This window comes from Echinops telfairi, unplaced genomic scaffold (assembly GCF_000313985.2).
Source record: "Echinops telfairi isolate 266 unplaced genomic scaffold, ASM31398v2 ScPeMD7_6;HRSCAF=24_0, whole genome shotgun sequence".
NCBI lineage: Eukaryota > Metazoa > Chordata > Mammalia > Afrosoricida > Tenrecidae > Echinops > Echinops telfairi.
Genome location: NW_022103902.1, coordinates 22,478,275 through 22,501,438, shown reverse-complemented (window position 1 = coordinate 22,501,438; position 23,164 = coordinate 22,478,275). Strand labels below are relative to the sequence as shown.

Below are 23,164 nucleotides of genomic sequence, written 5' to 3'. Positions count from 1 at the left end.
TGAAATAATATAAAGGAAGAAGCATAAACAAATAAAGCAAATAATTAATCTCAAGAACCAAAGTCCGATGATGGGAAGCCTGAGCCAGGATGCAGAGAGCACTGGGAAGTCAGGGAGGATTGTTAGAGTCCAACTGTACTGGTCGCATGTGGTATCAATGAAAAAATCTCCCTCTTAATGAATTGGCGATTCATTACAAATCTCATCATGGAGATGCCCACATTGTATGAGGTCATATTGCAGACATCATTACATTATAGCAGTCACAAAAGGAAGCATGTTTATATCATTAAGCAACTATTAAATTACATCACAACTGTTAAACCACCTGAGACTGTTGGTCCAACCAAGTTGACAAACAACTTTAACCATGTAGCTCTCAAGGCAGAGGGTCCAAAATCAGGTTTGGCCTCAGTTGATTTCTATTAGGAGTGATAGGATTAAACCACCTTGTAGATAATCCTGTATCAATGTGAGATGATCATCAATGCTCACGGGTACTACCCTATAATCTGCACGTGCCATAGGCATGAGGAGCCTCTGTAAGTAGAGATTGAGGCCAGCACTGTTCATCCTGAAAGGCTTTCCCATTTTAGGGCAGCACAAATGTAGCAAGGAGGAGATCTAGACAATTGACTGCCTGCCATGGAGGAGCAGCTGAGAGGAGTCCAGTCAGAAGGGGACTAACCTGAGATCGTTAAAGAAAGGAACAAAGTGAGAAGCTCCTACAGGCCAGTGTAGGTATTATGGACCAGGATCATCACCAGTGGATGATAGCAACCATCTAAAAGCTATGGGAATAAAATACCTCATTCTACCCTGCTGTTTCATTAGATTTATCTTTTGCCATGAGGGTCACAGAGAATGGAAGAAGACGAGGATGAGGAACAGACTTTTGAGTAAATGAGTTAATGGAATGAAGATAAAGCTATAGATTAGCATTGGTACCTTGAAAATCATGATCAAGTTTGCATCTCCTTCCATTAGTATAAATGATGGTTTGATTGGCAGGTTTTAGTTATATAAAATAAAATGTTTTTCACTATAGATAATAAAAATAATGAAGGTTATTGCATAGGATATCATTACCATGTTATTCACACATATTGTGGAACCACAAAAAGCACCTCATTTTCATTTAACGATACCTCACACCTGCAGATCTTTCTCAGTGTAAGCTTCATTGGTAACTCAGCAAATAGCACTTCATTGGTTTTATTTTAGAAGGATACATTTTGGAAAATAATATTTTGATGCACATCATCATGTCTCTCCGCCACAGCTGCAAGCAGCCAAAATGAGGACTTCCAGCTTGGCTGGGGAGACCCTGTATCTGTCCATCCTGGCCCAGAGGAATGGCCTTCTTTCCTTCAGAAAAGCTGTCCATAACCTGACCCTCTTCTAAACCCACTGCAAGCAGATGTCTGTCCCCATTCCACTCTAAACAGAGGTGCTCTGCTGGTGGTTGTTGCAGCACTCACATGCTCCCTAAAACGCCCATGCTTCAAACCCACTGGGAACTCCAAAGGAGAAAGATCCAGAAGTCTGGTTCCATCGTGTTTTAAAACCTTGAACATCCTATAGGGCAATTCTACTTTGTTCTGGAGGATCAACCTTTAAATATTACTCTTGTCAAAATTTCCAAGAAGGTTCTAGTTGAAGTTGCTAATAGTTAACCCTCACCTCACTTCTGAAATAGATTGGGAATAGGTAACTCTGTTGATCACACTCTCTGCTGTGAAATACCTTCTTCACTTGGCAGGATAGCTAAGCCTTATGATAACTTGGGTGGGCAAGTATATGATCTACTATATAGCGTGGTCAACTTCGTGATGGAATTTTCTGTAAAGTAGCCATGCATTTTTGGGGGGAAATAGTGTAGAGTACCCATCCTTAATCTGGTCATGGTTTTCATACAATTAAGGGGGGCATCATTCTTGAGGTGGTGTAGTATAGCTTGCTCATGTACAGAAGCTAGCTCACTTTGCTGGATTTGTTAATTCAAGTAGTCATTGGAGGACTGCCAAATTTGGATTCATTCAGCTCTGCAGCCACCAGTCTGTGATCTTCCTGCATCATGTTCCTGTGTCCTGTTCACCAGTCCCTGCAGCTACTGGTGTCAGGAGAAGGCTATGGTTTACATCTGACCCATAGATATGAAACAGACTGACTTACCCACTCCTGTAACTTTGTGAGCTATTTCTTGATATAGACCTCTTTCTATACACATACATATACACATACAGCCATCACTGAATGTGGTTCCTTAGAAAACCCAGCCTAAAACATTTGGTACTGGAGGTAGCTCTCAAAAAAAATAATTATAATGATGAATTTTATAAATCGGTTCTCAAATCTGATTAGATCTAAAAGCAGTGATAACTCAGCCTTTGCGTGAGGGCATTGACTGGAAAGAAAGGGGACCTTAAACTTGGGATGGAGGAAAATGAGGGGGTACCTCCCAAAAAACTGGAATAAAGCTATGTTGGACAGAGTTTTCATAGAATGCATTTCAACTGTTAGGCGAGCATTGAGCAACTTGCTCTGAGTGAGTACATCCAGTGGCAGGCACTGCTTGGGAAGGTTCTCTCTGGTCACAGTGAATTTTTTAAATAAAAGCAATATTGCTCCAACCTCAGTAATTGTGATGGCCGATTTAAGAGAAAGCATGCAGCTACGAAATTTTGTTTCCTGTGGGGGAAAAATACCGCAGAAACTGTTGTGATGTTGAAAACAGCTTACAAGGATAGTGCTATGGGAAAAACTTAAGTGTACAAGTGGTTTTCTCATTTCAAAATAAAAGGTTAAATGTCCCTTGATGATAAACCTCGTTCTGGATGTCTATCAACTTCCCAAATGGACAGACATGCATTATAGTGCATTTTGAATTCTTTCCTCCAGGTCAGACTGTTAATCAAGCTTTCTATTTAGAAGTTCTCAAAAGACTGCCTAACAGTGTGTGACAAAAAAGGCCTGATTTGTGGAAGACAGGCACTGGATTTGCCACCACAAATGACAATGCACTGTACACCTTACTCACCTGAGCTCGCTTAGTGCAACTACTTTTCATTTCCGTGATTGAAGAGGGACATGAAGGTCAGCAATTTAATGACATATAAGAAGTGGAGAAAAAAAACCAAGGAGGTGCTATCAGCCATCCAAACAGATGAGTTTTAAAATGTTTCTAAAAATGGAAACACAAATTTGACAAATGCATTAAGTGTAATAGAGAATACGTTGAAGATGATATGGCTGTTTTGTAAAAAAAACATTAAATACATAACTTTGAAAAAAATTTGGGTTTTCTGGTGTACCCCCTCATATGTGAGCTGTTCTCCTCCAAAATAGGGACATTAAGCTCCTAGATTCCATTGAGACACTCCATTCACCAGCACCACCCTTCCTATCTGAAGATTAATCCACTCTCAGGAAAACCATTATCCAAGCATCACCCACTTGAGATGAGCCTCACTGTGCATGTGGGTGTGGCACCTGGGCTGTATCTGGAGCATTGCCCCAGGCAGATGCTTTTAAAGATACACACTTACCACCCATGAATGCTTCCAGATCCAGAACTAGATTTAAATCACAGTGAGTCCCTAAAGTTGAAGCCCAGTTGGTCCTCCAGAAGCAGGTGCTCTATACTCCTAACAGACCACTAGAATTTGGTAATATGGACAGACCAAAACCTTGAAAATAGGTGCAAAGATGGTTACTAAGGGTGTGGGATAGTGATGCAAGGAACATACTATTGGATCAGTCTGAGATTACTGATGGGGACCACTCTCTGTCAATGTCTCAGCACCAGAATTTAGGCAAGGCTCTGGCTGGTTCACTAAAGCACAGGCTGTGAGATGGCCTGCACAGAGTCAATTGGAAGTACCAGACCAACCTTGAGATAACGTACAAAAAGGCACCCCAAGGCTTAGGGAACTTGGAATGTTAGAGCAGGTTTATCAGTATAAACCTACAGATCCAAAGATAGAGTACCTCTGGGACATAGCGTTTACCCAAACAGTAAGAAACAAATTGGCAAAGTGATGCCCAGCATCTCTGGAGACCCCTGCCCTTGTTACTTTGTATCAGCTAGCCTTGACAGTGGGAACTGCCTTAGTTCAATTTAAACACTTGCCTATAATGGGACTGATTGGACCTCATGGGTGTAGGGGCCAAGTGGCAGCTCCTAATAGACAGAGACAAGGTGGTCTGGTTATCATCATGGTTAGCACAGCCAAGTTAGTTATTAGAATATCCTGACTTCAATCAAAGTATGAGGTTGACTATTTTGGCAAGGTGGCCTTAGAAGTGGAATAGATGAGATGCTACTAAATGCTTTGTCTCTAAAGTAGAATTCTAGATATGGTGAACAGAATGCCTAACTCACCAGAATAGAGCATCATGATCCCTTAATCAATCCTCAAATTTATGCAAATTTACAGACCCACAAGCCCTTGAAGAAAGGGGGTGAAGGGTAACAGTGGGCCCTTTGAGAAGAACCCCACTACAATACTAAATGTTTATACTGAAAGTCATTTGCCCAGCCTTCTCCAAAGAGACATGTCATCTCTCACAACAGTGACAGTTCTTTGGGGAGAAAGTAAATAATTAGACTTGGGGGGCATTACTGGACATCTTCTCTAAGTTGACATTAATTCTAGGATACCAAAAATTTTGGCAGCCCAGCAGTCAGAGATGACCATATAGGGGTCAAATTATTGACAAAATCTAAGCTCACTGTGGGTCCAGTGCATTTTTGCATCTGCCCTGTGGTAATTCCTCCAGTTCCAGAATGTATTGTTGAAATAGACATGTTTAGAAAGTGGCAGAACCCCATATTGAATTATTGAAATGTGGAATAAGGGCTATTTGGGTAGGAAAAGCCAAGCAGAAGCCATTACAACTGCCTACTCCTAGGGAAATAGTAAAACCAAAGCAATGCTGCATACCTGCATGGATTGCAGGCATCCGTGCTCTCCTCAAAGACTTGGAGGGTCCAGAGGTGCGGATTCCTGCCATATCCCCATTTAACTTGCCTATTTGGCTTGTTCAAAAACCAGAAAGATCTTGGGAGAATGGCAGTAGATTGTAATAAATTTAACCAGTGATTTACCTTCCCTCTATACAATGCTTCTGCCAAAACTACTATTTGTGTGCTTTTAGAATCCAAACCTAACATAATCAATTTTCAGGATACCACACTTAATCTGATCTTGTCATTGCCTTTCAGACTGTCAAATCACAAATTTCCAAAGTGGCAGTGTCTCACTTCACTGATTTCCATAAATTGAAGTGCCCTTGGTGCGTTTCGCTGGGTTCTCGAGAGAAGGACAAACAGTGACACTTATATGTACGTTCATACAGAAAAAAAAATATCAAGAATTGGCTCACACAGTTGTAGAAAAGGGTCAATCTAGTCTGGTTCAAGTCTGTGGGTCAGATGTGAAGTTGGAAGATTCTACTGACACCCGGAAGCCACAGTCTGGTGAACGCAAAATCAAATGTATACGATGTTGACAATCCACAGACAGCTCCTGGGATCAGTGGGCATATGACAGGAGGTCAAAGAACTCGATGTTGGCTCCAAATCCAGCAGATATGATATGATTCTCCTTTCACTTCCTCGAAGAGTCCTTCTTCCAATTGTTTCAAGGCGGTGACGTGATCAGGGGGACCACACTCCACCACAACTGAGAGCTGTTCACAGACTTGCTTATGTGACATTATATCCCATCACGGTGTTGATTGCTTTGCGTTAGTTCTCATCATGGAGGATCCTGCCAAAGTACTTGTGATAGTTAGGCTTATTGTGCCATCCAGGCCTCCATAAGAATTGTTGGGCAGCATTTAATCAGGTCACAGCTTGATTGGAGGTCAACCACGGTAAATACTTTTCGAAGCCAGAATCCCATCGCTCTTCCTCCCTGGCGCTTGAGATCCTTCTTTGTCTCAACCATGTGCTGAACTTCCTGTGGGCTGAGCCAACCCATGGATCCTGTTGCTAGAGCTTGAGGCTCACCATGTGGCTGGTGTCTGGTGGATCCTGTCTAACTGCCTTGTTTGAGGAGATCCCATCAGGCGCTACTTTGCTCAACTCTTACACTACTGACTGTTGTTGCCCCACCATGCTGTCTTGCTTGAGGGAAGATTCTACTGTGTACTTCCTTGACCTTGCACCAACAGTCACTTGTGAGTTGAAGGACTTTCAGTATATTAACTATTCCAAGAAAATGCCTTGAACTGAACCCTCTGTACTGCTGTGTGGACTAATGAGCTGCTATATTCCTTCCTTATGAATATATATGTATATATATTCATAAGTGTCCTAGTTTGTCTCTCTATCTATCTATCTATATATCTGTATATGAATATTTGTGAATCATACCATCACTACCAAATCTTTATATGCAGGCAGAAGATGTCTCCTGAACACAGAACATTTCCACTTGGTTATCCAATAACAAAACACCCTGTCGCTGAATCTCTTCTGACTTACAGAATGTATATAACACTACTGCTTCAATTTTCTGAGACAGCCAATCTTTGCAGTGGCCATACTTCCAAGGTGGTTCTAACTCATAGCAATTCCATGTACAAGAGAACGAAACACTGCTCAGTCCTGCGCCATCCTCATCGCTGCTGCCTTGTTTGCCCATCATTGCGGCTCACTTTGTCAATCAAAATCCTCGATGCTCTTCCTCCTCTGTATTCACCCTCGACTTCCCTAAACACAATGCCTTGTCCAGGCACTTGTTTCTACTAACAACAAAGACTTCAGAAGGCCTAAGAAGAAAAACGGAGACGTCTCCTCCCTTCTAGGGAGTATTTCTGACCATCTGATTTAAACCACAATCTATCTATCTATTCCTCTTTCTGTTTTTCTTTTTCATAGGACTTATCAGCACATGGTATGCTATACATTTTACTTCTTAATAGATTGTACTCTTTAAGAGAGTACAATCCTCTTACTTCAGATGTAAATATCAAGAAACAGTATCTTCATCTCGTGTGTTTACTCCTTTCTCCCCATGCCTAGAATCCTGTCTGGCATGCAGTGGACATTCAAAAAGTGTATGATGACTTAAGGAATGGGCCAATCGGTCATATGAAGAAGGTCTTATTTGAGTGTTCAGGTGAAACCCAAAAATATACACCTGGAACTCTGTAAAATGAAGTGGAATTATGTACAACCAGATAATATTCCTAATGTGCTGATAATGGATAACAACACCTTAAAACACTCCATGTTGTTCTTTTTAAATTTCACTTGTCTCATCGACAATTAAATATTGAGTAGCATGATCTCTAAGATATTTGACATTGTTGATTCTCTTTATCATGATAAAGTTTATAATCTATTTACTGGTTCTACTTAAGAAAAGATACATTTATAATTTATAAAAATCTGCCTTTAGTTAGGATTATCTGGAATATGGCTTTCCCATCTGTACCATCCCCAATGTGTTCCTCAATATATACTATAATTAAAATTCAAATGACAAATTTTGCTGTTAAGTTTTCCAAAGTCTTGAGATGAAGGGGAAAATTATAGCCCTGCGCATACATGAATTGGAAAGTTATTAGGACACCCCCCCCCCATAAAATAATATTTTCTCAAATTTTCTACCGTGTTCTAAGGACACACTCTTACATTTCGGTTGACAAGGAATACATTTGATAGTTTGTATATCCCTCTCACCTTTGGAGCGAGACTCTGCTGACTCTGTAGGTAAAGCACTCAGTTGCTCCCCTAGAGATGAGAGGAGATGTGGCAAACTACTTCTCCCAAGATCTACAGCTTTGGATCGCCAGTGGAAGGCTTCTCCTGGGTCCCCCAGGGTTCCTACGAGGCTTTACTACTCAAGGGCAATGGGGAAGCATGGCGAAATCACTCATCCTAAGGTCTGTCTCCTCAGAAACGCATCAAAAGGTGACACAGTCTGTTCACGTCTCATTGTACATTCATCACATCATCTTTCAATTCAATGTCATCAAGAATTTATGAAGGACATTAATCATGCAAGACCACTACATTATTCTCATTCCAGTGATAATTGTTTACTCCTATAAATGGTGTGTGTGGAGGCCCAACAATTCAACTGAACTAAATACATATTCTAACCTGGGTTGGGAAAGAAAATTAACCTCTAGTTAGAGGAAGAAATAAAGTACACATGTAATATAATTAGTAGAAAAACTAAAATGTGCTAGGGCTATGTTCTTTCTAAAGAATAAGACCAAAGACCACAAAGATAACTCTGTCGCCTCCAATAAAAGGAATCATAACCAATAAAATGAAGCAAACCTATGTCTAATCAGCAACCAGGAAAACAAACATTTTCTACTGCCTAAATCCTATGCTTGACTCCAGCATCAGGTAGTCCCTTGTACATAAACTCAATTGACCAAGCTAGTCAATGAAGCTAAATGCAATAAAAAGGTGTCATTCATTTCCTGGGGATGCAAGAAAAGAAATCTGAATGTTAAATTAAATCAGCATGATCTCATAAAATGTGCATGACAACTGAAATTCCGTGGTCTGGCTTTTAACCCTAGTTCCATTCATGTTTTTCTGACCTAGAGGTAGCCATGTGACCTCCTCCTGTCTCAGCTTTCTCATCCACAAAATGAGCGCACTAGGGTCTATCATAGTGTAACTTTGTTCCAACATGGACATTTAATCAATCTATAAGGAAACACCACGAATCCAGACTTTGTTTAAGAAAAAAAAGTTGGGGGACAATGATTGGTCTGGTTTTAGATTTCCCAGTTGCCTACTGAATGAAGTAAGTATAGGATCAATTTGAGACAGCCTTCCCAGCCCAGGGGTGCCATAACTAATGGCATTGCCTGTTCTTGCTTCCTAAATGGGGCTCTACTATATATATATTTTTTCCCTGTGGTAAAGTGTCTATTTTATGAGCATAATAAATAGCAATTGCCCTTTAATGGCAACTTCAGCTGTGGCCATTATGGCCCAATTTAAGTGCTTAAAAACACTAATGGGAGTGATCCAATGTTAATTATCCTAAAGATATGAAGGCTGTACACAAGAACTCCTGAAAAATTAAGTAAAACCCTGGCTAATTCTAATTACAGTCTGTCTGGGCGAGATAAGCAAAATGAAGCACCCCCCTTTTGAGTGCATTTTTAATAGAACTGTACAATTTGCCCACATTCATTTAGAAAGCATTGTCTGCAACTCAGAAAAGAGGGATTGTGAAGGTAAGGTGTTTTTTTTTTCATTTTCAGTTCAAAAAGAAAGGAAAAAAGATGAATTGCACAAACGGAAAATGTGTCTTTACTCAAAACAACCCTGGCTGGCTTGCCTGTAAGCAGAAGGTATCCATCCCGCTTTTAAAGAGCTCGTTCATTAAATTGTCAGACACACATTTCTAATATGAAAGGTTTCTTTAAACGTGTTTTATAAAAGACTTACAATATATATTTGAAAAATAAATCCACCCAGATCATTCTTCAAATATCATGTATTGAAATATTACATGTCTCTCTGCAATGGTCATTTCAAGTATTTTTCTACCTCTTAACATCTCTCTTTTCCCACATCTTTCACCTATTTTTTGAATGTCTTCTATGTGCTATTCTTGGGTATAATTTAAAAAAATATTTTGTTGCCCTTAATATGTTTTTTTGCGGGGTGTCTCATAGTTCCTTCAAGTTCTCTTGCTTTCCGAGTTACTGATTGAATTGCATGGTTCTCTAGATGAATTGAACAGGGTTAGTAGAAAGCAAGTTACTGATGTGCTTGATTTTACTAATTTGTTAAAAATCATAGACTCAAGCAAATACTTACTGAAAACCCTGGCACATTTCAAAGTGCTGCCACTTTAAAACTGTGGCAAATGGCCTCACATAAACAATTAAAACAATTGGGTGACAACCTACAGTTTTCAATGCACACATTACTTTAACGGATCATAAAGCAAGTAAACTAGTTTGATGTGATGAGAAGAGACACCCACTTGTTCTTAGCAAAGACAGTGCTGGTCAGATGAAGCTGCTGAAAAGTATTCTCTGATCTCTAAATTATAGGCATTAGGAGGTTAAACACAAACAGTTATGGTTAATGTCTACGTAGTTAAAAATTGTCATTTGTCTTAAAGCACTTATTATCTGCAACAGACTTTCAATGTTGACAATATATCTAGTTTCAAGTGACGCCTAGACCACATATCAAACACCTGCGTGGGTTTTGCTATCATTCTGGCAGCACCGTTTTGACAGCATTAAGATGAGTTCATGTCATTGAACCTGTGTTCCCCCATGAGCAATGATTTTATCAGGACCCTCCCTATTGGTACATTCCTAAATAAGGAAAGTTTTGCACATACTATTTTTCTTATGTATGTAGATCCTTGTCCTCTCCTGCTATCAGTTCAAACAAAACACAAAGAGTCATGCACAAATCTAGAGAGTCTGTAACCCTTCTTTATGATCATGGTCTGAACATATTTTTTTGTCTTGCTTATTTTTTTCCAAATTAGGTAAAGTCTAATATTAGCACTTTAAGCCTGGACATGACTACTCACTCTAGGGATATATTCCTGAGGACTGATTTCTCAATAAAGTGTATGTATGAGGAGGCTTCTATATTTCAGGACAAAAGGAATTTTCCCAGTAAAAACCTTTTGCTTTGATTGTACTTCTCTTGCCACGAGCTTTTCTCCCAATTCTAAATGTCATCATTGTAATCATCCATCTTGTGTATTTGCAGCCTCTTTACTGAAAACTGCATCATTTTCTATTTAGCACAGCCAGCAATACTCACTAAGGTTATTTATCCCTCTATTACATGGTTACTTGATAGAAACATTTTCCCCATCACTAGCAAATAAAATTAACTTTAAAAAAGCACCGAGAGAGAATGGGAGGGGAGGTGGAAAGGTGGGGGATATGTTGGCGTGTGGAAGGAAATGGCCATGGGAGTGCTACAGAGAAGGAATACCAAATCAAAGGGGATACGAAGGAGATGGAAACTTGTGGATATTAACTCTATATGACCTTGGGTCAGCCACAGAATTTCTCTAGCTCTCGGTCTTTTCAAGTCTACCATAAAGGAGTCAGTAAGTTGGAGAATATTCTCAGAAGAAACAAAATCAAAAGGTAGAAAATTCAGGAGTGTTCAATTAACAGAGGTTGGGGAAAGAGATATCAAATTGGAGATTGAACTAGAAAGGTGTTAAAAGGCCTGGATTTTGTTTTAAAAGCAATTGCTTTTTTGTTTGTTTGTTTGTTTGTTTGTTTGTTTGCCTTTTAATCGTTAGCTGTTTTTGAGTCAACTCTGACATATGGCCTGCCCCCTGGGCAGAGTAGTACCTCTCCACAGGTGTGACAATTAAAATGATGTATTAACTTGGTTGTGCAAGATTCCCAGTGATTTGGTGATTGAGAAGTCATAAAGTTCTATGATGATATCTGAGATAATGTAATCACCTCTAAGATGGTCAACTAATCAATAAAGAGGGGCATCCCTCCAGGTAGTCTGTTTCTAATACAGGTGAACTCGTTGGCAAATCTTGTTTGTTCATTGCTGGGTCTGGATTCTGCATCTGACCTTTTGTTCTTTAGATTTGAGCTAGTAGCCTGCCAGTTGTCTGCCAATCCTGGAGGGTCTGACCTGCCGATCTGGGGTTCATTAGCCCCTGAGCTACATGAGTCAGCAGAAGCCTCCAGCCTCACATTTGGCCCGTTTACTTACAACTGGCTAATCGTTGCAATAGTATGCGTCATTTTCTTGAGATAAATATGTCTTAAATCTCTATACACACAAAGGAGCTTTGGTGATGGCTCAAACCCACCAGTCATTCCTCAGGAGAAGGAAAAGACTTTCTGTAAATCTTCCTGTAAAGATTTCTCTAAGTTTCACTGGTTTTAATTCTCTAGCGAGCACACCCTAACATAAATGGGCTGCCTTTCAAAGTACCTCTGGGTTTATTCAAATAGACAATCTTTAGACTAGTTGTCAAGAGGGTAACCAGTGGAGCCAACCAGGTACTGTTCTATAAAAATTATTAGTCTTAAAAAATAAATTCTTCCTAGAAACAAAAGAATTAACCATTGAGTCTCTTCATTCTTTAGAAAGGTATAAAACAGGCAGCAGACATAAAACTGACTGATGAAGCTTTGTGAACCACAGAGTTTTCATTGGCTGATTACTGAAAGTGTATCACATAGTCTTTCTTCCTAGTTCTTCTTTCTCTGAAAGAGTTACTGAAAGCTGATCATTATATAAGCAACATGGAAGACTTCAGTGGCAGACAAAAGGTAACTGTGAATTGGCTTGGGATAGAACTGAATTTCCCACATGGAATGCTAGAAGTCTGGCACTAAACCACCAGTGTCTCGATGGTAGAGTTGGTGACTCACTATCTTTCAGTATCCTGTCAAGATTAGTGGATTTAGAGTCCTCAGGGGTGAACCTCCTTAAGGGAGCATTGCTCAAGACTTGCTTCAAATTCAAAGACATCTAAGCCCTAGAAATATCAAGACCATCACAGGTAAAGTGAATTTTTATCAATAATTTTGTTATATATGAAAATAGATAATTACATACAAGTTGGCACCCTCCCCCCCAAAAAAGAATATTTTTTGAAAACTAGGTATTTCTTTTTTTTTTACAAAACAACCTTATCACTTTCAAAGTACTCTTAATACATTTGTCAAATCTGCAATTCCATTCTTGGAAACATTTTTCGACATCATCTGTTTGGGTGGCTTACAACACCTCCCTTGTTTTTTTCTTCACTTCTTCTACACCATTGAATAGCTGTCTTTTCAAGTCTCTCTTCATTTGGAGAAACAATATGGAGACGCACAGAGTGAGGTCAGGTGAGTATAAGATGCATGGGGCAAGAGGGGAATGCTGTTTGTGTCAAAAACTGGTACACCGAGATGGCTGTGTGAACAGGTGCATTGTGGTGGTGGCAAAACCAGTTCCCCACATACCACAAAGCAAGCCTTTTTTTGTTGCACACTATGACACAATCTTTTCAGAACCTCTAAATATATAGCTGTATTAACAGTCTGATCCAGGCGTCCTCCAACTACAGCCCGGGGGTCACAGGTGGCCCATTGAGGACATTTATTCCGCCCACCGGGTGTTTTTGCCCCATTTTGTTTTTTACTTCAAAATAAGATATGTGCAGCGTGCCTAGGAATTTGTTCATAGTTTTTTTTAAAAAAACTATACTCTGTCCCTCCAACAGGTCTGAGGGACAGTGAACTGGCCCCCTGTTCAAAAAGTTTGAGGACTCCTGGTCTGATCTGGTGGAATGAACTCCAACTGCACGAGTGGACATTTTCATGCATTCAAGAAGCTGAAGGACATCAAGAACAAGGCTTGTCATCAATTGACATTTCACCTTTTTGAAATGAGAAAACCACTTGTACACTTGAGGTTTTCCCATAGCACTGTCCTTGTAAGCTGTTGTGTGTTCAACATCACAACCGTTTCTATGGCATTTTCATTTTCCCAGAGCAGGAAACAACAAAATTTCACAGCCACATGCTATTCTCTTAAATCAGCCATCAAAAAAACAGACAAACAAACAAACAAACAAATGATGTTCCAGTGAAACTGCTTTTATGAACAAATTCACTGTGACCAGAGAGAGAGAACCTTCCCAGGCTATGCCACTGGGTGCACTAACTCAGAGTGAGTTGCTTGATGCTTGCCCATTGGGAAAAATGCAAACTACAAAAGCCCCACTCTGCTCCATCCAGCTCAATTCCATTTTCTTTGTGGGGGTACATCTCATACAATAAACTAAGGAGGGAGGCAAACGATCTAAAATGGGCTTCCATAGATTTACTTCTATCATTTAGAGAGGAACGTAATGGGGAGATGACCTCTAATCTTCATCTGTAGTCCAGTTTTATCATGATAAGAAGAGGTGATAGAGTTTCAGGGCAAGAGAGAGGTACTATCTGGTTTTACTTTATAGTGGATTAGGTTAGAGTTTTATGTAGGCTACTGAAAATATGATACAGGCAGACAGGCAAATGAGTTGCCTTCACAAAATTGAGACAGAGTGTACTTCTGTCTTAGTTTATCACTCAGGTGAATTGTTTGCCCAAATCAGTAGTTTATTTTGGGGTTGTTGACATTTTGCTTGTCATTCATGCACTTGGAAACACTAACCCGCTGCCATGGCATTGTTTTAGGGAAGCTGGGACTATAAGTCCACCTGAGCAGAAGGCTCTCTCTTTCTCCAGGGAGTGGCTGGTGGGTTTACACTGCTGATGTAAACTACTGATGTTGTGTTTTGTGCTCGATTACTGACCACAAAGGCAACAGTTCAAACTGGTCAGCCACACATTGAAGGAAAAAAGTGGATATCTGTTCCTGAAATCCTTTATTGGGTGGAATCCTTAGCAATGTGCTTGAAAGCATTTGCTTGTTCTCCAGGGATTTACAACTGTCTACATGAACAATAAAAGAAAAGTTTACATGATTTTATTTCAAAACTATACATTAGACTTTCCAAAAGAATTTCTATATCGTGCATTTTATATATTCTGTAAATCCTCGCTTTATTTCCCTTTGTGATCAGATAAATCTTATTGGGGAGGTAAAAAGAGGCAGAAAGGGATAGACAGACACATGGGCCAACAGTTGGAGTTCTACAATCACCAGTGGTGTGAATAATCCCCATACATTGGGTAATTACAATGAAAATACCATTTGGCTCTTGATACACACAATGAGTTGGAGAGAATAGATTTACGCCTCTAATTATGGTACGCTGTACTTGGGCCAAGACTGAAATGATTTTGCATTCCCTGGGCATACACCAAATGTTGGAGGGTGAGGAAGGGTCCATAAACATACTCAATGCAGAGGGAAGACTTTTTCCCCCCTCTAGCAAATTTGCAATGCTGAATGACTTTCTTAGAGCTTTGTGTTATGAAAAAGACGAGCCCATTTTCCTTAATTCAGATAATAAAGTAAATAAAAGAGAAAGAAAATCAAGTTCTGTTCTGTTTTGTTTTATCAATAACCATGTGATCCCTTCAGTCAAAGCAACCATCATTGCATCACATGCAGATGCACATGCAAACAAGGTAAAAGTAAATTATATAATGAACTGACTCACAAATCGATAGTTTCTTATTCTGCAAATAACAAACCAAAAGCCAGTGTGAAGTCCCCACCTCCTTTTAAAGTTTTTGTTGTGAATGGAGTGAAGTTTTACAGAGCAAATCATCAGTTTTACGTTCAATAATTCATACAAATTTTGCTTCATCTCGCTGCTTGCAATCCTCTCAACTTACCATCACACGTTTCACTCCCACCTTCTCTTTCTGTTTCCGCCCCTCCTCCTTTCCAAGCCCTCCCCTGCTCTGTGGGATTATCCTTGAGTCCATGCGGACACATTGCAGCCTTGGCAAAGAACAGACAGTCCAAAACGTGACTTTGGGCGAGTCAGAATTCAGAGGCGATGCTGAGTGTCTTTGATCTGCTAAGCATTTGTCTGAGTCAGTCCTTAACTATTTGAACAAACGTGATGAAGACAAAAATATAGGTGGGGGTGAGGAAACCACCTTTTAAACAACTGCCTCTTCAAGATGTTGGATGCGCTGATCCCTGGTGACATGGTTTCCCTCCAGATCAGGAGTTAGCAATCAGCCGCTCCTGTAAAGATTTATCCTCATGGAAATGCCCTGGAGTAATTCTCTTCCTGTCCCATGGAGTTCTTAGGCGTCTGAGCCACCTCACTGATTGCCTTTGGTGCTGGGTCTTGCAGGGTGCTTGTCTGTGAATCTCTAAAGCCTAACTCACAGCCTAGAGTCAAGGTGACTCAGCCACCTGTAGGTCAGGGTCTAACCAGCCCTCAGTCTCCCAGACTGGAACCCTTTGTGGGAATAGAAAGCCCGTCTTTCTTCCTGTAGAGCAGTTGGTCTGGGCATGCCAACCTCATGGTTAGCAGCCCACCCAGTCACCACGACCCCATCAGGCCTCCTGTGCTTTTCTGTAGACCTTTGAAAATTCTCCAAACAGGTCAGTGGTTTGAATGGAGAACGATTCGGTAATCTGTTGCTTTAAAGATGTGTAGTCTTGGAAACCCGATGGGCAGCCTACTGTGTGTCTAGATCCACTATGTTTTGGAATGTACCCAACAGCAGGCCTGTTTCGACAGCACAGCTTCCCCCAGCACCTCTCCCCAATCGGGTGCTTTCTCTGTATCTCCAACAGTTGGCAACGATTGTGTCATTCGTCACTACGGTAATGGCTCTGGGAAGAGACGAGGTGCAGGCTTGACTAAGACTTTTGGGGAGCCATCATTGAACTGCTTCTTGATATGCTAGAGAGGGGAACCTAGAAGGCACCTTTAGGTGATCTTGTTAAGAAAAACCAAATAATCCAATGTTTTTCAGAAAATAGTAAGGGTTCACCTAATCAAACAGAGACTTGTGGCAAATAATTCAGAGCTTGGCTATTTGAACTTACTCAGTGATTCCATAGGAGAAAAATTTGGCATAAAAACAATAGCAAAAAACCCCTCGGGGGCCACTCTGCTCTGTCTCACATGTTTGTGTGAGCTGGAATGGATTCCACGGAACCTTAGAACCACTCTGTATCAGAGACGAAGACGCTCAGATCTAAAGCTAACAATGGGATATTTTTTCTCTTAAACTTTACTAGTTTAAAATTCGATGTGGTGATTAGCAATCTGTAATACAGAAGATTTTTTTGTTCTTGTTTGGTTTACAGGACTTTTGCTGGAAATGATTCCTTTAAAGTATTAAAAAGCCAAGATGTCCCTTTGAAAACTAAGCGTCTCTTGACCCAAGTCATGGTATTTTCAATTGCCTCCTGTACACGTGACAGTTGGAGGATTCATAAGGAAGACGGGAAAAGGACCGATGCTTCTGAATTGTGGTGCTGATGGAGACTCTGGAATATGCCACTGATGGCCGGAACAATCTATTTCAGAAGAAACAACGCCTTCAATATTCCTTAGATCATGTTTAGATACTCAAGCACTTCAGACATGCTAATTGCCAGGGCAACCCCTGGAAAGAGACATCATAGTGTGTAGAGGGTCAGGGAAAAAGAGGACTATTCTCTACAGGACTGATGGAAACCATGCATCTACAACGGGCACAAACATACAATGGGGATGGCAGTGCTTCACTGTGTAGATAGAGGGTTGCTGGTTCAGAGCAGACTCAGGGGCACCTAACCACAACCGATTATTGCCAGTTGCTGTGGAATTGTTGTTTTTTGGAGATAGACTCAGAACACCTTTGGTGAGCCTCGCATCAATATACACATCGCAAGACAGACACACGTGTTCCCCTCTCCTTTGGGTTATCAGTGGTCTAAACACAGCAGCTTTAGGGCAGGTAGAGCTACACAGGAACACAGGGCTCCCTTCTATATTCTTAAAACTAGCAGTCAGAACAGAAAATAGTATTCCATTTTGGAAATATAATGTTTACATTTAAATTATATACAAGCATATATTTTGAGTGTTCTCAGACCTGGGGGCCCATCTTCCCGCAGGATAAGTGACAATGTTCGGCTTCCTTTGTTTATGCTTTCGGTATTTTAAAATGCTTTAAAGCTCTGCATAAGGTGGTCCCTGGCTTTTCCAAAGTGGGGAGCCGAGTCCTTCTTTTTTTTTAATGTCTTAATATGAAAATTCTCTGGTGGAAAAAATGAGAAAAATAAAATCTAGATTTGTCACTTTCATATGGCCGCCTCGTGGGGATGCAATAGTTAAGACTTGATTGCTAATCAGAAAGTTGGGGGTTCTTCTCCACCAGTGGTTTTGTGGGAGAAAGATGTGGCAGGATGCTTCTGTCAAGATGGGTAGCTTTTAAGTGCTCTGGGGCAGTGCTCCGTCCACAGGGCAGACACTGATGATTCTGAGGGATTCCAGTGCCCTCCTGGCAATGCATACCCTAGAGCTGCGGTCTCAACCTGGGTCACAAGCCCTTTGGGGGTCAAACGACCCTTTCACAGGGGTTGTCTGATTCATAACAGTACCAACATGACAGTTACGAAGTACCAATGAAAATAATTTTATGGTTGTGGGGTCACCGCAACATGAAGAACTGTTTTTCAGGGTCACAGCATTAGGAAGGTTGAGAACCACTGCTTTAGGGTCTCAATCTCCCTTCAGTCTTCCAATATGGTTCGTTTGGCTGCTTCTAAGGAATTTGGGAATGCTTGGCATACTACATTTTAATTCCTTCCTGAAATCATCCAGTGATAATTTATGTAGTTGCAATTTCTTTAATTTAGATCAAGTTCTAGTATGCATACTTCATGAAGGGTCAACTAATACATATTTAACATTTTGGAGGTCATTGATTGTTCTGAGGGCCTACCTCTCTCTCTCTGTTGCAAGGACACAACTCTATTGCTGTAGCAGGAAGCCAGCCACAGGCTGTATATAAACAAATGGGTGTTCAGCTCTAATAAAACAACATTTCAGGAAATGATGGTGGACCAGACTTAGTGATACGTTATATCTTGATATTCTCTCATTCAGATCGTTGGACTCTGGCTATACGAGGGGGTAACCCCCCCCACCAAAATGAATTTTTTTCAAAGCAATATATTGAAGTATTTTTTTGACAAAATAACCTTATCACCTTCAAAGAACTCTCCACCACACTTAATATTTAAGACATTTGTCAAATCTGCGATTCCATTCTTGGAAAGTTTTCAACTCATCTGTTTGGATGGTTGACAGCCCCTCGCTCGTTTCTCCCTCACCTCTTCCACGTCATCAGATTGCTGCCCTTTCATGTCTCTCTTCATTCGCGGAATCAAAAGTGTCTCAGGGAGTGAGGTCAAGTGAGTAAGGTGCGTGGGGCAAGAGAGACAGGCTGTTTTTGTTTGTTTTTTGGCCCCAAATGGGCACACTGACATGGGTGTGTGAGCAGGTGCAATGGCATGGTGTCAAAACCAGTCCCCCATCTGCCACAAATCAAGCCTTTTTTGGTCACACACTGTTACACAATCATATCAGAGCCTCTAAATAGAAAGCATGATTAACAGTCTAACCTGGTGCAGTGAACTCCAAATGCAGGATCCCTCTCACATAAAAAACAAACAAATGAGCATCAGTTTTGGGGGTACCCCCTCATAGACTTATGCCAAAACTCTAAAAATTACATTATCATTATATGTTGAATGTAAATGTATATGTAAAATGTGTTTGAACACTTACTTTGCCTTGCTAGATTTCTTTCCATGTTTTTCACCCACTGAACTCCTAAATACTGTAGTCTGAGTTTAGACCAAATGCCATCTCCTCTGTGAAAGATTTTCAAACTCATCTATGTTCAACTGTAGCATACAAAATGTCACTATCTTTTTGTGTATCTTCAATTCACTCACACCTGTCAACATTGTGCAGATATGCTGAGTTTAAATGTCAAATATAAATTGCCCTTAATCAAATTGTACATTTTTCAAAGCAGGATAAGCCTTTCATCAAATTTAAGATATTTTTTGATCCCTTCAGAGTACTGTATGTTTTTGAGAGCATAATCAGCACTTATTGATTTTTGACCTCTATGGCTAAGGACTAGCTTGACCTTGTAATTAATTCTTGTTCAGCAATATGCATAAGAGCTTGTTTAAAAATATGCATCAGAAGATTCAGTTTGTTACATCTCTATAAGAGAATATAATCTTTAAAATTCACAGTGGACCTACTTACCATGCAAGTTAGTGTAGCCACATGGCTAAATTCTGACCAATAGTGTGTGGAAAGAGAATATTTGGGGTTAACTTTGTGGGGAAGCTTCCTGGAAGAGACAGCCCTCTTGTTCTTCCTATTTACTTTCTGGAACATAGGCATCTTGAATCCCTTCAAGTGGAGATCTTGGAGCACAAATATAACAATGACCTGGGTTCGAGATGGTTTGGTGGCACTGCTAACCCTCTTGTGGACTGCTTTCCTCCAAAACCGATTTATGTGAATGAAAAATAAACTTTGATTTTCTCATACCACTATTATTTCTAGTATCTTATATAGGAGGCTATTAATATATGGGTATTAATCTATGAAATAATATTAATATGTGAACGATATAGGACTATATTATTTAACCTACAATTAAGTAATTTTAGTTTTCTGTAAACCATATTCGATGTCTCTCTCTCTTCCTCTTCTTCTTGCTAAATGTAGGAACAAAGAATTCTCAATGAATGATACAGATGATTCAGATAAATAGAATGATCGAGAAGACAAACTCCAAGACTTTCCCAACTGACAGTCATTAACTTTAAAGAAAGGATAACTTCACAAATTATTTTCATCTAAAATGCTATGCGAAATGTGAACGTGCTCTCCCCTATCTGTCTTCTGCTACTATCGCTCATTTTAAGCACTAACATATGCTATTTTTAGTGGCAGGAGAAGACGATATATGTAAAATTGTATAAAACCACTGAAGCATTAGCCTTTAACTCTTGGATCTACATTTTACAAATATATCTGATCATTTATGCTTTTGTGTCTCAAAAGTGATGGCCATAATGAAGGGTAAAGTGTATCCATTTTGGGGACCCAGGAAGATAAGTGATTTTGAGTACAGAGTAGAGCTGGGCCACCAGATTTATATTCTGGAGGGATCACTACAATTATATACGCTTTACAAGTTGGGCTGCTAAGTTTCAGGTCAGCAGTTCAAAACTACCAGCTGCTCCCCAACAGAAAGATGAGGCTTTGTGTTCCCTTAAAGAGTTATGATCTTGAAAACCCTTATGGGCAGTTCTACCCTGTCTAGTAGGGTCATTATGAGTTAGAGTTGACTCAATGGCAGTGAGTTTTCCTCTCTCCCCATCTAAAAATTAGGAATTTCACTCAGCTACCACAATGAGTTGTGTAATGGTAACAAGTTAACATAGGGATATGTAAAAGTCAGGGCTGACAAGTACTTACTTTTACCATTTCTCCTTTGCCACCAATTAAACTTGGGGGTAAATCTATATTCTACGTGTCTTGCTTGATCCAAGGGAAATTATTTCACTTCTCTAAGGCCTGGATATTTTTCATTTGTAAGATAAAATGTGGATAAAATAACATGGATAGCTGAGGAAAGGTGTAGTATTAATTTATAAGATGGGGGAGGGCAGCCCCCACTGCTAGTCACGGGTACAGTAATGCACAATTTTATGGTTGATATATATATCAACCATACAATTACATTATATTATATTATACATATTATATTAAAGTCATCGAGAGCATGAGAGATATTACAATAATGCAGTTAGACACATTACATGGTAGCATTGCTCACCTCAGCCCAACTTGTTGGTCCATGTGGAGAGAGGGGGAAGGGAAGGAGGGCAAGGGAACAAGGGAGAGAGGCCAGAGAGAGAGTCTCTATTGCTGACTCACACCTATATACCTTTTGGGGACATGCCAGCCCACTAATGACAGGTAAAGACATATGTCACAGGAAGGGGTTGCACTATAGGTTATACAGCAATGAGGGGGTGGTCTAGGGACATACACGCAATAGGAAGAGGAGGGATTGGGGATATAAATGTGGCAAGATGGGCGGATCCTAGATTTAGGATGGCAGCTTAACTTTGACCTGTTCCCTGGGTATCCATAGGAACCATTACCAGTAGGGTGTAAACCCCACCCACAGCAACCAAGCTAATGGTCCCAAGCTTTAGCTCATTGTCCGCAGCAGCAGGGAGCAGGCCCACCCTTTGGTCTGGTGACTGTCTTCAGGGAGGATGACCTCCCCCCACAGAAAGGCCACTGGTTCAGTCCCTGGGCAATAGTACATTCTTAACAGATTGGTATGTCCTCATTCTTCCTTCTTCTCCTTAATTACTACTAATATTTCCTTTTCCCTAAATGGACAATTCTATTGTAAGAAGTATGTAAAATTCCCTCAATTGAGAAATGCATTATTAAAAGGAACAAAACCCCCTTGTTCTTGTTATTTGGATGTACATTTACAGAGGAAATGGGCTTTCCATTCAAGAATCCATGTTTATTTGATTTATGACATTGATGCCAATCCCCACAATAGACAGCACCCTTCCTCTTTCCTTATTGTGCTCACTGTTTTTATTCATCCTTTCTTGCTCCTTCCTGCCTTCTGAGCCTTACCTCTGGAAAAGAATGTCTTTTAGATCTCATATGATTGATTATTCTGAGTGTGTACCTCCCTGGTGGTCTTGTTTGCTTTATAGGCTTGTCTATCATTGTGCTGAGTTCAGTTCCAGGCTTAAAGGCTATCTAAGGGCCATAGTCTTGAGTATTTTAATAGTTCTGTCAGAACTTTTAAGACCCAGCTACTCAACGAAATAGGATATAAAAGAAGGTCTTTGTGGGCTATGTTATAGGAACATGAATTCTTCATATATTCTTGTTCACACAGGTAGAAAATCATATAATCATTATTGAATTCATTCCCATCAGTAGCGGTAAACTATGAACTGGCCAATATTACTACATGAATTTTAAATAACATATATATTTTAGAAATTGAGATAGTACATTTATAATATACATAATATATACCTATCTGTTTATCATTTTTGTACCTAAAACTACTTTTCTTTCTAATATTACCTAGTCAAAAGTTGGCATATGATATGAATAAAACTAGATTATGTATAATACGTTTCTCATCTTAGTTTCTTTCACTGTGGGGGGAAAAAACTTTAAGCAAACAACAAAAAAAAAAAACCCAATGATTCTTTTATAACAACATTCTCTTCGAAAGACAAGAGAAAATCTGAGCTGGACTTGAGATTCAGCACTGGGTTTGTTGGTCAATTACCTACAGGCGCTTTCAGAGCATTTCAGAATCTCATTTTCCCCAGAAACCTCTCTTTCCAACATTTGTGTTTCTCATAATAATATTTTGGGGTCACAATACCTGACAAATTACAGAAAATTGTCTTGATTCCATCTCTAAAATGAAGGAATTGAATAGCATGTCTGGTCTCTTCTAGTTACAAGGTTCTATAAATTTATGATTCTGTGGACATTCATTTTACCAGAAATGGTTGAGAATGTAGAAGAAGAAAGGAAGTGTGTAAGAGAGCACTGATGCATTTTAACATGGGATAGGAGACACTGATACATTTTAACATGGGATAGGAGACACTGATACATTTTAACATGGGATAAGAGACACTGATACATTT

At 39.9% G+C, this 23,164-nt stretch overlaps 1 protein-coding gene across 10 annotated transcripts in view; it reads right to left on the bottom strand.

Annotated features, from left to right (window-relative positions):
* ROBO2 (roundabout guidance receptor 2) overlaps positions 1-23,164 on the bottom strand; it is a 1,556,064-nt gene that overhangs the window by 1,297,862 nt on the left and 235,038 nt on the right. The window lies entirely within an intron of this gene.